The 16,717-nt window shown below is 40.4% G+C and overlaps 1 protein-coding gene across 3 annotated transcripts in view; it reads right to left on the bottom strand.

The window, feature by feature from the left end:
• The window catches only part of SFMBT2 (Scm like with four mbt domains 2), a 287,202-nt gene that overhangs the window by 130,245 nt on the left and 140,240 nt on the right, over positions 1 to 16,717 (bottom strand). The gene's annotated exons all lie outside the window — the stretch shown is intronic.

Raw genomic sequence — 16,717 nt, forward strand, 5'->3', positions numbered from 1 at the left:
TCACCTCCTTGATGTATTTAAATGTTTCAATCACGTCTCCCCTTTCCCTTCTATCCTCCAGACTGTATATATTACGTTTCTGAAGTCGCTCTCAACATGTTTTATCCCTCAAACCCTTCACCGGTTTTGTTACTGGTCTCTCTGGACTTGTTTTATTTTATCAATATCTTTCTGTAAGTGAGGTCTTTAGAATTGCTCACAGTATTCTAAATGAATGAGTATTCTAACTAAAGATCTATATAGGGGAATCAGAACCTCCTTCCTCCTGCTGGTGATCCTACTCAGTTCGCATGAGTAGCACTATACAAGTCATTCATTCATTCATTCATTCATTCATGCATCCTAGAATTCTATTCACTTTTCCCACTTTTTGGTCACACTGTTTGCTCACTTTGCCATCATCTAAAATAAGTACCCCCAAAACGTTTTCCTCTGTAGTGCTGGCTAACACTGTACCCCCAAGGCCATACTCTATTTTTCCCTGCATTATTTTACATTTAGAAACATTGAACTGCAGTTTCCCCTCCAGGGATATCAACCCTATTACACACCTTTGTGTCATCAGCAAAAAAGACATACCTTGCCCAATAAACCTTTAGTTATATCACTTACATAGAGCAGGACCTAGTAGAGAGCCTTGTGGTACATCACAAGTAACTGGCCTCTGTCTGTCTGGCCTCTGTCTGATTCGAGTGAACACCATTTACAACCACACTCTGCTATCTATCCTTTAGTCAACTACAAAATAGTCAAACAATTTAAACAGATTAGTCTGACAAGATCTGCCCCCAGTAAAGCCATGTTGTTTTGGGTTCAGCAAATTATGAATTTTTAAGTGACCAATGATCCTTATTTTCAGGAGTGATCCCATTAACTTGACTACAACTGATGTTAAACTCACTGCCCTGTAATTGCCAGCTTCTACCTTCTGCACTTCTTGTGGATAGGTACAATATTAACTGTATTCACATCAATCATCAAATCATAAGCAAACCATGTATCTTTTTTTCATCTCTTGCACATAATTGGATTTTCAAAGTGCACAAAGCAAAGAACCCCATCATGACTGCAAAAGCTTCAAGCTTATTGAAGTATTGTCACCCTATGTACAATATACACCCACATAATAACAGTGCTATGTGGTTCCCAAGAACAGGGAAACTACAGATCTTTTAATGTGATGCAGCATGTCATCTGAGCTACTGTAATTTCCATTCACAGTACATTTTATTTAGATTGAAAACGCTTCCTGTGATTCCATTAGACATACATTTGAATTGACAATAAAAAGAGAAAAAAAAATCAATGACATGTTGCCAACAAGATAAGCAGGATAGTCTCAAAGAACTGTTTCTTTTACTGGCTCCCTTGATCACATCAGACAATGTAGGTCACCTTTTTTTTACAAGGCTTTTCCTGCAGGCTGCACAGTCATGGAGGTGCCACTGGTAAATTATGTGAAAAAAGAACAACTGTTTAATAACATGCTATCACAAGCACCTGCCCCACAGCCTCAAGATATGTAACATTAATACTGAGGTTTACACTACCTGTTGGGAAATGCAGGCCTATGGGAATGTGAAAACTAACAGTTTAGTTTGCTTGTGACATTTCCCAGAATTAATATACATTTATTAATAGTGAAAAATGAATAGAATGGACAATGTATGTTGCAAAATGTACATTCTTTTAATCTTTACTTTAGCCTGTAGTGCTATATCACAATAAAGTTAGGCCAACGCTTGTTTAACTCATCTAATGCCCTCTTCCCTTTGTTGTTTTTTGAGGAAAAGAAGTCAGTGATTGTTATGAAGGTAAGGTTATGTAATAATGTAAGTACCTTGGGCCAGATTCTCAGAAGAGATACGACGGCGTATCTCCAGATACGCCGGCGTATGTCTGAGTTGCGCCGTTGTATCTATGCGCCTGATTCTTAGAATCAGTTATGCATAGATTTCCCTTAGATCCGACAGGCGTAAGTCTCTTACGCCGTCGGATCGTAACTGCATATTTACGCTGGCCGCTAGGGGCATGTACGCTGATTTACACGTCAAAATATGTAAATCAGCTAGATACGCAAATTCACGAACGTACGCCCGGCCGACGCAATACAGTTACGCCATTTACGTTAGGCTTTTCCCGGCATAAAGTTACCCCTGCTATATGGTGGCGTAAGTGCGGCGTACAAATGTTAAGTATGGCCGTCGTTCCCGCGACTAAATTTGAAAATTTTACGTCATTTGCGTAATTTGTCCGTGAATGGGGCTGGACGTAATTTACGTTCACGTCAAAACCAATACGTCCTTGCGGCGTATTAGGAGCAATGCACACTGGGAGATTTCCACGGACAGCGCATGCGCCATTCGTGAAAAACGTCAATCACGTCGGGTCATAGAACATTAACATAAAACCTGCCTCCCTGTCCCACATTTGAATTAGGCGGGCTTACGCCGGCCGATTTACGCTACGCCGCCGCAACTTACGGAGCAAGTGCTTTGAGAATACTGCACTTGCCCGTCTAAGTTGCGGAGGCGTAACATAAATCGAATATGTTACGCCGCCGCAAAGATACGCCGCTGTACGAGAATCTGGCCCCTTGTGTCTACACAAGTGTGCAGAGCTTAAAGTATATGTAAACTCAGACAATGAACTTCTCTTATTTGCAACCTTTCGTTCTGTTATTTATACCATTTAACTTGTTTTGTTATATCTTTTTCATAATGTCAGACATTGTCCTGTACCTTGTGTTATCTTAGGAAGTTTAACCACTTAAGCCCCGGACCATTTTGTTGCTAAAGGACCAGGCCCCTTTTTGCGATTCGGCACTGCGTTGCTTTAACTGACAATTGTGTGGTCGTGCGACGTGGCTCCCAAACAAAATTGACGTCCTTTTTTCCTCACAAATAGAGCTTTCTTTTGGTGGTATTTGATCACCTCTGCGGTTTTTATTTGTTGTGCTATAAACAAAAATAGAGCGGCAATTTTTAACTTTTTGCTATAATAAATATCCCCAAAAAATATATATATAAAAAAATGTTTTTCCTCAGTTTAGGCCGATACGTATTCTTCTACATATTTTTGGTAAAAAAAAATGCAATACGCGTTTATTGATTGGTTTGCGCAAAAGTTATAGCGTCTACAAAATAGGGGATAGTTTTATGGCATATTTATTAATATTTTTTTTTTACTAGTAGTGGCGGCGAGCAGGGGACCTGAAAAGAGGATGATCAGGGCTGCTCTGTGCAAAACTATTGCAGAGAGCAGGTAAGTGTAACATGTTTATTATTTTAAACACAAAAATGAAATATTACTTTAATCTGCACAATTGGTATTTACTGAGTACTTGCCTGTCACTTCACAATTGAGAATTCACTTGCACATAATTAGTGTCTAACTGGGTTGGCTATGCCAATACAGACAATTTAAATGTGATGTTTCAGTGTGGCTTCTTTATAAATATTGCAATCCTTAAACTCAATAGAATTGATGACGGCACCAAAGCTGTCTGTTTTTTAGACCACAGTGGCCAAGTGGTTAGCACTTCCGCCTGGCAGCACTAGGGTCGTGGCTTTGAATCCCAACCACAGCACTACCAGCCTGGAGTTTGACTGTTCTCCCTGTGCCTGCATGGGTTTCCTTTGGATACTCCAGTTTCCTCTCACACACAAAAGACATGACTGACATAAATGTGTAATATATATAAACAAAACGCTGTGTATAATATAAAATATAAGTACCTGTAATAAATAAATAATCCACCCTTTACCAGATGGAATCTCAACCTCAATTTTTCTAGGATTTGTGCATAATTTAATATAAACTAAGGAACCTTCTAGGGTTTTGAACCTTTTAATAGCCACAGAGGTTAGTTTCAGCTCTGAATTCAGATTAGTTAACCTGCGTGTGTTCCGAAAATATAACAAACTGCTATAATCTTTCTGGGAGTCTTAACTAATTCTCTAGGGAAAAAAATGCAATTTTCACGCTAAAACTAAGTACCGTATTTATCGGCCTATAAAACGCACACCAATTTTAGGAGAGACGTTTAGGGGAAAAAAATTACATTTTAAATAAAGAACTTTAAAGCAAAATTAGGGTCACAGCTCATCAATGCACCCTGCTTAGTGCCCATCCCCAGCCTATAAATTGACCAACAATGCAGCCTGTTCAGTGCCCATCTGCAATGTGGAATTAGCATGTTCTGCCCAAGTGTCCATAGTGCATCTACTATAAAGAACCTGGGAATCAGACACTTGCATAGTCCAGTTCATTGATGGATACTGCAGATCGTTATTAATGTATTGCTGCACCTGGTGCTGATCATCAAAACGGGCTGAAGAAAAAAGTGGAAAATATACGGAAGTAAATGGATCACTTGTTGCTGACAGGTTGCTCATCCTTAGTCATACTTTTTCTGTAAACAAACCAGCATCACTAGTACGATATTGCTCCTGCAGTATGATCTACAGAGTCATTCATGTAGGCTCTATGCAGGGTATGTTCATAATGGACAATTTTCCCTATAATGCTGATAGTGACAAGATGTACTATAAATAACAAGTCGAATAAACATGCAAAATAAGAATGTTTAACAGTTCAGTGTAATAGATCAAGTGGCAAGCATAAAGCAGAGCAATGTCCCTATATTACCACATACATATGCTGTTCAGGTGTAGAATGTGTAGAATGTGTTCTCCTACAGCTCTCCATGTCCCAGCTGAATGGGGGATCATGTAGGCGGCGTCACAGGGCTGTGATGACTGCTGAATTTACATAGAGCCGTGATCTCCTTTGTACCCGGCACTCCGTCACTCACAGCCACGCCTCCTGGCCCTGCTCATATGATAGACAGAACAGTGGCCCAATGGGGGGGCCAGGAGGCGTGGCTGTGCGTGACGGAGCGCCGGGTACACAGGAGATCGCGGCTCTATGTAATTCAGCAGCGCTCACTCCTCTTCCCTCAGACAGCAGGGATCGGCGTATAACACGCACCCACGATTTCCCCCTGATTTTAAGGGGAAAAAAGTGCCTGTTATACGCAGATAAATACGGTACAGTATATTATCGTTTTGGCAACTAAACAATTTGGCTATGCAATATTCCCAGGTAAACACCATTTTCTAACACCAAAAACATTACACATAAATAAATATGTGTATATAATTTCAGTTAAAGGTTCAAATTAACCACTTAAGCCCCGGACCATTTGGCTGGCCAAAGACCAGAGCACTTTTTGCGATTAGGCACTGCGTCGCTTTAACTGAAAATTGCGCGATTGTGCGACGTGGCTCCCAAACAAAATTGATGTCCTTTTTTTCCCAAAAATAGAGCTTTCTTTTGGTGGTATTTAATCACCTCTGCGGTTTTAATTTTTTGCGCTATAAACAAAAATAGAGCGACAATTTTGAAAAAATTCAATATTTTTAACTTTTTGCTATAATATCCCCAAAAAATATATTCAAAAAAGTTTTTTTTCCTCAGTTTAGGCCGAAATGTATTCTTCTATATGTTTTTTGTAAAGGAAACACGCAATAAGCGTTTATTGATTGGTTTGTGCAAAAGTTATAAAGTCTACAATATAGGGGATAGTTTTATGGCATTTTTAGTAATAATTTATTTTTTTACTAGTAATGGCGGTGATAGCAATTTTTATCGTGACTGAAAAAATTATAGCGGACACATCTGACACTTTTGACGCCATTTTTGGGACCATTGTCATTGATACAGCGAACAGTGCTATAAAAATGCACTGATTACTGTAAAAATTACTTGGCAGTGAAGGGGTTAACTAGTAGGTGGCGCTGAAGGGGTGTAGGGGGGATGGGCTATGTGTGACACGACACTGATCACCGCTCCCGATTACATGGAGTTGTGATCAGTGTCCTGTCACTAGGAAGAATAGGAAAATGCTTGTTTACATCAGCATTTCCCTGGTCTTTCTCTCTGTGAGACGATCGTGGGTATCCCCGCGGACATCGAGTCCGCGGGACACACGGTTGGACTCACAGAGCTTCCACAATGCCGCATCTTAAAGGGGACGTACAGGTACGTCCATCTGACCAGCCGTGCCATTGTGCCAACGTATATCATTGTGCGCTGGTCCTTAAGTGGTTAAAGTAAAGTACTGTAGTGCAATCTTCCAGCATCTAACAAAACTGAAATCTATTTTGGGTGGACAGATTTTTCCATAATGGAATCAGTTTTTTGTGCACATTGTAGGAATATTATGACAATGCTGATACTTAACCTTGCACGAAAAGAGCACTTACTGTGTGGTTACAGGGCTAAACCAATCAATTCATTTCTACTCCTGCATGCCTTCACAATTGCTAGTTTCTTGTATGGAAACTGTTAATTTACTTTTTGAAAAACTCAATATTTCTTTCTTTCTAAGTAAATGTTTACTATGTTTAAAGGAGAAGTACAGCTTGTTTGGCTGTACTTCTACTGTGGATCATGGGAGTGCAGCTAGTTCTGAAGCCCGCTGTTGGCTGCTGTCACAGAGCTGGTCCAGGCTCGGGAAAAAGCGTGACCATATGGTCGGGGTCTGCCCACACACCTGGATCGGAACCCGGCTCAGCCTCTCAGCAAGCCGCTAAGAACCTGAGCTGGCTGCTCCCACACCCTCCACAGCCCAAAGCTCCAGTAAACATGTGGGGGGGGGGCAGAGCAGAGAGCGGGTGACTGACAGTCACCTTCTCTCTGCTCAGGGAACTCTGACAATCGAGCTATTGCCAGGGTTTTATCGATTGGTTATCAGTCGATGGGGGACAGTGAGTAAGTATGATTCCCCCCCCCCCCCCAAAAAAAAAATACCATACTTCTCTTTTAAATTGTTTTTCTTATAAAAAAAAATGTTGGTCTCCAAAACAAAAAACTCCAAAAACAATATAGATTGGGAAAATCATAAAAAGCTCCTTTCCATAAGTGTAAAACATAATATAATAAAAAAGCAGTTTCACTAGCAAACATGTCACCAGCTATGTATAAATATTTTATATTCATATAGCCTTTAAAAGGAATCACCTTGACAAAACGTCTGCCTTTTAAGACTCTAACAGCTATTTGCAGTTTGTACATTAAAAATATATTTTAACTATATTGAGATATTTTTCGCACATGAAAAAAATAAAATAAACAAGCCATTATGACCAGACAACTTTCTTTTTAATAATATTACATTATATACGGGTTCACCAGCCACAGGTGCAATATAACAAGACTTCGAAACATGATTCATAGCTAAGATTTACACAAGGTCATATCAAATGCTGAGCCATAACCTTAATTTTACACCACCACTTCAGATCTCTGAATGTTTTCAAATCTTATGTTTTCATTCACTAAACCACCGCACTCCTCGACTGGCTTTACACCAAGAAACAATGTCAAGCCTTTTGAAGTCAAAATTAATTGCACCTGAAGTGAAGCACAGCAAGGTCACTTGTGCTGGGATCACATTCTATTACTGTATGAAGACTTGGTGAAAACCACAAATCTAATAATGGTCTTTCAGAATTCAGAAACATGTTGTTGTTAAGGTATATATCACATTGCCGAAGGGTTGTAACTTGATTCTTTTATAACCCAGACAATCATCTATTCTACCAAGAGAAATACAGCTTAGTACGTAGCGACAGTCGAAAATCGACCTTCCTATAATCATTTCATCTGACATTGACCACAACCTTATTTTCATATCAACATAAAATCTTTGTTACTCACTGCCAGTTGCACAGTTTCTTCTATATGACTAGAAGATGACTGCACAAATGTGCTTCTGTATGAAAGGGAGCATTTAAGGGAATAAATTGTGGCTTTCATTTTTTAGAAGGAGTTTGTGTAAAGTAGTTGAAAACGATAAAGAGTAAATACAAATATGACTCAATTATTGAAACAACAAAAAAGACAAAAAATTCAATTTCACATAATAATAGTGGTAGAATCATATCCACTTAAATTGAATGTGGTTGATATCAGTTTAGTAAGTAATGCCACATAAAATAGTTATTGTCAAAATAAAGGAATTAAAATAATACCATAGACAAATTGTTAGCAACCTAGGTTTGATTTTATTGTAAGATAAGTGGGGGTCATTTTCAACCATAACAGCTAGCTGAGTACTCTACTGCCTACTTTAAATTCAATATTTCAAATCAGTGTATTTAATTTATGCTTTTTAGTTCCCGACAGACAGTGGAATTACAAAGAGCTGCTGAATTTCTAAGAACATGTTTACAGACCTTATGAGATCTAAAGAATTGATAAAATCTACACATAGATCCTTTTCCTGCTTAAAAAAATATTCTGAGAAGCCTAATTATTGGGAAAGTATTGTTGACAATTTCTAGGAAATGTCTCCACCCTAGATTGCAGCAGTTAGTAATTTCTGAGCAGTTGCTTTTCAAACACTCTACACTACAATAATTGTGTTATTGATGCCAATCTTATTATATGTTATATATGCTAAATAGACTGTTTAGTTAAAAAGAAAATAACAAAATGAGCATGTCTTTTAGCACGTAAAAAATCTGGCGCATGGACAATGTCAGAAAGGGATAAACACAAATACTGAGAGAACAATATAGTAAAAAACACTAATACAATCATTATCTATGCACCACACCAAGGGAAAATGTGATGGACTTGTTAAGTTCTAGATAAAAACAGGGGTAGCAGTAGGACTGGGCATGTTTAGGGGAAATATACTCAGGGGAGCTGTAACAGTCCATGCATGCATTAAAGTCCATGGAATAGTACATAAAATAGTTAATAAAAATGCAAAGTATATAAGGGCTCTTTCACACTGGCGGCTCGTTCAGGTCCGCCTGCCAGTTTTTTAGGCGGACCTGAACGGGCGCTCCTTGCTCAGCGGTGACATGCCCGCTGACATCCGACCCGCTCCGATCCGCCAAAGTGTGACGGAGGAAAAACCTCCTTTTCCATCCGTCTGGCGGATCGGATTGGATGAACACGGACAGACGGTCCGTGTTCATCCGATCCCCCCATAGGGGAGAGCGGAGAAAAGACAGGGCGGTCCCTGCACAGTGTGCGGGGACCGCCCTGTCATCCGCCAGCTCAGCGGGGATCAACAGAGCGATCCCCGCTGAGCAAGAGGAGGTTCACGGGGCGGATCATTACTGATCCGCTCCGTGTGAAAGGGGCATAATTGATGTAAGGCTGGAACACTGGAGGCTGCTATATTCAGAGATGAACTGACTCTGCAGAGGTATAGAAGAAAAAAGAGAAGCACCACCCCAGTGCAGCATAAAACAGATAGAATGTATTACAGGATTAAAAACACTCACTCAATCCAAGATAGTATGCACTTTATGGTGTGGGGATGGATGCTGCCACTCGCTCGATCCTTCAGGGGCCGCCTGTGGTCCAGAAACGCTGGAATAATTAGGCTATGGAAGCCCATTCTTCTAGAGGTCTCCAAAAGGAGCAGAAAGCTCTGAGCATGTAGCCTAGCAGTCTTCACCACTCCTTCCGGTGATGTCACATCCATCCTGCATTGCATGCTGGTCAAAAGTGTATTTCCTGGTTACACAGGGCATCCATGCCCTAATTCCTCCAGCGGTTTTGGACCACAGGTGGCCAATGCAGGAACGAGCGAGTGGCAGCATCCATCCCCACACCATACAAGCTCATACTATCTTGGATTGTGTGAGTGCTTTTAATCCTGTAATAATGTGTTTTATTGCTGCACTGACATGGCACTTCTCTTTTTTTTTCTATTCCTCTACATGCCTTTTAGCATTGATCATGAGTTGTTGACAGTCAGTTCTTCCAAAAATATGGCATTTATTGCAAGTACTATGTCATGGTTTTTCAGTAATATTTGTCTGTCAGCTTACCTCTCCTCCATGTGTCCTGCTTTAGAGGCAAGCTATTCTCACCTGGCTGCTTAAGTAATCTCTCCTCTAAGCATGGCTCCACCCCAGGCCCTATCAGGGAACTCTATATTAACCTGTGCACTGCAAGCCAGCCATGCTAATCAACATTGTACTGTGTGCTCTACGCCTGTCTGTGTTTTACCGATCTTGGCTTGTTCTCAACTATCCCTGCCTGCTTGTGACCCTGACCTTTGGTGTGTTCTTTGTTTATCCTTGTCTGCTAGTCACCCCGACCTTTGGCTTATCCCCTTACTATCTCTTGTTATCCTGGTCTGCTGCTTCCTCTCTATCCTCCTGTAGCCTAATGTGAGCGTGAGTTGGGAGACTCTGGGGGCCGCAGCCTGAAGCCAGTTGCAGCCCAGTCCATCCTCACCACTAGAGGCTCTGGTGAACACCTGCTGGCTCTTAGACTTCGCGCCCTGGGGAATCTTATGCTCTAGCTCCCTGTGGGATCCCTGTTGGTGCTCCAGTGGACTTACCTTCCTTAACTACCCAGAGTTTCATCCGCAGCAGTCAGTCTTAGGGTCTACCACCTTAGCGGTGCACTCCTGACCTCAACGGTGTGCCTCAGGTGACCTGACATGCTACATTCTCTCTAAAAACCTTCCCTTTCAGGTGAAAATTAGACGCTCTCTATCACGTGATGCATAACACTGTATGAAGTAAAAACTGTCAGTGTCACCTACAGAAACCAACCCAAATCTTTCACTCATAAATATTAAAAAAATAATTTGATTGGCTCCTACCTTTGACACTTTAAATACAAAAATAGGCCTGGGGATAACTAGTGTATTTGGATACTGATGTTTTCTGAACTACATTCAAATTCACAAAAAATAGTGCATGTAGAGTATGTTCGTCTTATTTTGTAAACACAAATGATCATATTTTTGTAATCATAATTACCACATTTTCAAATGTAAATACAGATTTCATTAGTAAAATACATGATTGCCTTTAGTATTATAAGTAGACACAGCAGCTGTTTACAGCACTGGAAGGACAAACTGTTAAAAATGTTCACATTCCAAAAAATATATTTTGTGTCGTACAAGAACCAAATCATCCTCATTTGAAATTATGCAGCTAGCATGGCAGATCATTGCCTTTAGCCAACAATCAACAGCTTCAGCTGCTTTCCCTTTCTTCAATCTATCTTTAGCGAAGTCAACCCTCTGAGGCTCAACGCTGCACATGAAATCACTTTTCAAGAACACGACAGGGTGGCTTCCACGTTCTCTATGAACTGCTCTTCCCTCAGGCAGCAAAGCAATAACTATCTTCTAGCACAGTAATCAGTGGGAGGTTTTGGCTCTTGCCTGGCATTCCTGCACCCGGTTCGCTAAGACTTCAGACAGGAAAAGACAAATTCTGTATATTAAATCTTCTCGATGTTAAATAAGACAGAGCAAAATGAAGTAAAGATTATTTCTTATTAAATAAGCAGAGCTACAAAAGGTCATTGCATTTGTTTGAGACTGGAAGACTCTTGCTGCCAAAACAAGTATCTCTATCATCTTCATTAGTCATCCACAATCGTCACTGATGGCTTAAAGAAACATAATCATAATAAATATAGAAAAGGTGGCTATTACTATCTATCTATCTATCTATCTATCTATCTATCTATCTATCTATCTATCTATCCATCTATCTATCCATCTATATATCCATCTATCTATCTATCTATCTATCTATCTATCTATCTATCTATCTATCTATCTATCTATCTATCTATCTATCTATCTATCTGTCTGTCTATCTATCCATCTATGTATCTATATATGTATCACTGTATTTATTTATCTTCTATAAGCAGCAATTGTCAATTTTATTGGACTCACAGATCCATTAACCTCGCACAACAGGGGTTAAAGTGTTACTAAACCCATAACAGTAAAAATCAGTCTGTATATGCAGTAAAGCACGGTTGTTATACTTGTTGTGGAACCTAAGGGGTGAATCCTCTGCATTGTGTAAAAAGGATGTTTGATCCTGTCTTCTCTGATTCTCCCCTTTTTCTGCTGCTCCCAATTCATCTGCTGAAAGTACAAAGCCTTGGGGGCACTCTGCACATGCTCGGTTTGGTGTGTATTACTGGAGAATTTGTTTTTACCTTGGGAGGGTGCATGTGATAGGTACAGGGGCAATCAACACTATCCAAACAGAGGGTCAGGGGTCCTGTAGCCTCATAGGACAGTCAGAGTATAATGAAAACTCCTCCTACAAGTTTTAACCAGTCACTTATAGAAGTCATAAGACTACTATATACTAATGATGAGAAAAGGTATTTAGAAGTTTATATTTACTAAAAATAATTGCATTTCCAAGTTTTGTGTACCGTGGGAGACCAGATATAGTGAATGCAGGGTCCAGGGTTTAGTAACATTTTAACAACTGAGGGAGGCATGACACTTTTGGTAAATGTGTACAGATGCATCATTGTCCTGGTGGTCCATAGTCCATCATTGTCCATAGTATGAACATCTTTTAATTGATAATTATTGGCTTTGACAGCAAGGTAAGAAGGAGTGTGAGTTAGTCCTCTTAGGGCCAAATCACATCATATAGATTGGGCTGCTCCGGCAACCTTGTCCAACGCATAGAAAAGGCAACTTGCATTGAGTCCTATGAGTTCAGATAATGCCACTGTGCTGCAGTGGTATGTACTAAAAAAAGTAGGACATGCTGAATTTTTATGCAGACAGTATGCTTCAATGCACTACACTGTATCATAACACATTCACAACGGTGCACAGATGAATTAAATGTAGTCTTGTGAATTTTTTATAAAGTTAATAAAAATGTAAACAATGTGATGTAATTGCACACCAGTGGCAGTGGTAAAATGCAACCACAACATACCCTAAGGCTGCATTCACACCTGAGCGTATCATTTTTGCTATTTTTTTCTGGCGTTTTGTCGCACGTATTCAACCTTATTTTTGCGTTTGCATACAGCGTCGTCCGACGTTTTTGTACTTCAAAGTTTTTTATTTTAGCCAATAGGAAAAAATATCATCTTTTCATCACTTGTTGCTATGTTTGTAGATTTTTTTATCTTCTGCCTGGGTGAAATGTTCTATTAATTAAAGTGACAAAACGCCCGTAGAAACGCTTGTTGTCGCGCTAAATGCTTGAATCGAGCGTTTCCATTACTTTCTATGGGAGTACAAACATTCTAAAACGCCCAAATCCGCCCAATTCGTGTGACAAAAAAGGGTCCGGAACTTGTTTGAGCTTCAAGCGTTCGGCGTCAGGCGTTTGGGATTGGAGATGTGAACCATCTCCATAGAGAATAATGTATTTTTTCCCCTCTAGCGTTTTGGAGCTTCACGCTTCAGGCGACAAAATGCTCAGGTGTGAATGCAGCCTAAGGGCCCTTTCAGACGTACGGACAAACGGTCCGTTTATTACAAGTCCGTTTACGGACTTGTAATGAAGCCCTATGGGATTGCAGACGTTAGCGGATGATGCATCCGCTAACGTCCGCAACCATCCGCGTCCACAAAGATCCGCTTTTGCGGACGGAAGAAAACCCTATTTTCTTCCGTCCGGCAGAACGGATCGGATGAATACGGACACACACGGTCCGTATTCATCCGATTCCCCATAGGGGAGAGCGGAGGAGAGACAGGGCGGTCTCTGCACAGTGTGTGAGGACCGCCCTGTCCGCCGACAGCTTAGCGGGGATTTACGGAGGAATCCCCGCTGAGCCAAACGGGCTAACGGAGCGGATCAATTACGGATCCGCTCCGTGTGAAAGAGCCCTTAAAGGTAACCAGACGTAAGGAACAAAATATTTATGTAAAATTTTACATTATGCATCTTTCTCTGTTTGTTTTGGTAAACAGATAAATTATTTATTTTAGTAATAAAATAAAAACCGACCTATTTTATTTTGAAAGAGAAGCAGATCAATGGAGATTTATTAATATGGCAAAGCAATGCAAAACAAAAGCTTTCAGATAGATTTACTATACAATTGTAGATTATTTATAAATGTACCACTGCTCAGATGTATCACAGTGCCCTTTTAAAATATGCTTCAATCCATTCCCCAATGGCTTGTGTATTTTTAGGTGGAAAACTGGCATGATAAATCTGTTGCAACGGTTTACAAAACTGTTGTGAAAACTATCTAGGACTGCAAGTGACGGGACTCAAAATTCACATAAAATCTCTATTGCAAATCCTGCTGGTAGGAAGCTTGATGAATTAGGTTGATTTGGGTTGATTTACTAAAGTAGTAGAGATTGTACACTTAGATTAATACATAAGGCAATTGATGGTCAGTTTAACTCAATTATTCAATCATGCAAATGTGTTGAGTATGGCCTCATGTAAACAAAATAGCTAGTCTTAATATGTACCATCATCCCGATTAGTATAGAAACAAAGAAGGATAGGGGACAGGGACAAGGAATAGTGGCTAATGCTGACCCTGTAACATTCCCTCCCCCTGGAATTGATGGACTGTCTCGGTACTTGGTAATAAACAATATACATATGTATAAAAAGGGGATTTTATTACATATAAAATAATTACAAAGGTTGCATAAATAAAATTGAAAGAACAGAAACTCAGGGGTCAATCATGTTTAAAGGGATTGTAAAGGCAGAAGGTTTTTAATCTCAATGCATTCTATGCATTAAGATAAAAAGCTTTCTATGTGCAACAACCCCCCTCAACCCCCCTAATACTTACCTGTGCCCCTTCTTGAGCCAGCAATGTTGTAGGAATGTCTAAGGCCCTTTTCACACTACAAAATAAATCCGTTTTAATAATCCGTTTTAAAATCCGTCAGATAATGTTAAAAAACGGAAGTTATACGTCCTTTATAAAATATCATTAAAGTCTATGGGATTTTTTTATGTTCCGTAAAGATCCGTAATAGTCTTTCCTCTTCTTGGTCTTCCCCAGTGACGTAGCAGAGGTACGTCAGAGGGGGCAGGGTCACGTGACGGGTGGCTCTGCCTCCTCTATATAAGAAATGTCACAGCTTCAGCCGCTCATTCGCTGGGCTGTGCCCAGCGGTGAGAGGAGGTCCGGGATGCTGCTGCGCCGGATGGATGGATCTTCACATCGCCGGAGCGGAGATCACCCGACGCTGGATCTTCTCATCGCGGGAGATCACCCGCACCCGTCGCTGGATCAGGACAACGCAGGAAGCCGGGAACGAGTGGATTTTTCAGCGCTGGAGTTTTTTTTTTTTTTTTTTAATAAAGGACTTTATTCTTTTGTGTCAGTGTGTTTTTTTTACAATACTTTTTACTTCCTTCGTGAAATGGTAGAGGTACAGTGTACCCCATTACCATTTCACACAGGGGGGGGGTGAGGATCTGGGGGTCCCCTTTGTTAAAGGGGTCTTCCAGATTCTGATAAACCTCCCGCCCGCATACCCCCACAACCACCGGGCAAGGGTTGTGGGGATGAGACCCTTGTCCCCATCAACATGGGGACATCCTCCCCATGTTGAGGGCATGTGGCCTGGTGCGGTTCAGGAGAGAGGGGGGGCCGCACTCTGTCCCCCCCTCTTTTCTGCGGCCGGCCAGGTCAACGTGCTCGGATAATGGGTCTGGTTATGGATATTTAGGGGGAACCGCATGTCATTTTTGTTTTAAATTGACGGCGGGGTTCCCCTGAATATCCATACCAGACCTGAAGGGTCTGGTTATGGATATTTACCGGGAACCGCACGTCATTTTTGTTTTAAATTGACAGCGGAGTTCCCCTGAATATCCATACGACTTCTGGAGCTGGACTTCAAGAAAGGGTGAAATGTTTTTTATTAACGGACGTTAGAAAGGAATGATATAACGGATGTATACGGATATATACGGATAAACATTATCCTTTTTCAATAAAGGAAGAATGGTAAAATATTTATCCGTATGTATCCGTTATTAAATCCGTTAATAAACGTCCGTTAATAGGTGTAATACGGATATTATAAAACGGACATACAATCCATAGTGTGAAAGAAGCCTAAGCTGCCCCAGACTCCCCTCCTCATTGGCTGAGACAGCAGCATGGCACCATTGGCTCCAGCTGCTGTAAATAAAAATCAGTTATCCAATGAGAAGACAAAGGGGGCAGGGGGCAGGCCACGGCTCTGTGTCTAAATGAACACAGGGAGCTGGGATTTGGCTCTGGTGCGCACACTGTATCTGTTTGCTGTGAGGGCACTCAACAGGAGGGAGGGGCCAAGAGCTCAGAAGAGGGACCCGAGGAGGAGGATCTGGTCTACTCTGTTCAAAACCATTTCACAGAGCAGGTAAGTATGACATGTTTATTATTTTTACCTAAAAAAAAACTAGACTTTATAATGACTTTTTCCCTGCACATAATTGGGAATTAAATTAACTTACCATCAATATATGCTAAGCTATTAAATTTACACAGTTATTCTGCTAAATGAACAGTCTCTATTACTTAAGTATGTTGTAAAAATCAGCTCCAATGAGTTCCTATGTTTTGAAAAAAAATTATAATAATGATAATGTGACTTTCCAGTTAGCTCTCATACTTACAATTCGATCATTTATTAAGCATAATATTAACATTGTATTGTGTTTGCAATTTGTACCTTAACACTGTATTGTTATGTCTATCACTGAAATAAAGATGTACATTTCTGATACTCAGGCAGCTTTATCATTGTCCTATAAATAAAAAATAACTATAGATTTTTACAAATAAACTATTGGTATGTACCAGGGGGATTGCACCAGTAAGATTGATGAAAATTATAACAACTCCATGTGCTGCTCTTTCCAACACTAAGTATAATATACAGTATGCTCATGGTCCTGAA

Source organism: Rana temporaria, chromosome 3 (assembly GCF_905171775.1).
Source record: "Rana temporaria chromosome 3, aRanTem1.1, whole genome shotgun sequence".
Classification (NCBI taxonomy): Eukaryota; Metazoa; Chordata; class Amphibia; order Anura; family Ranidae; genus Rana; species Rana temporaria.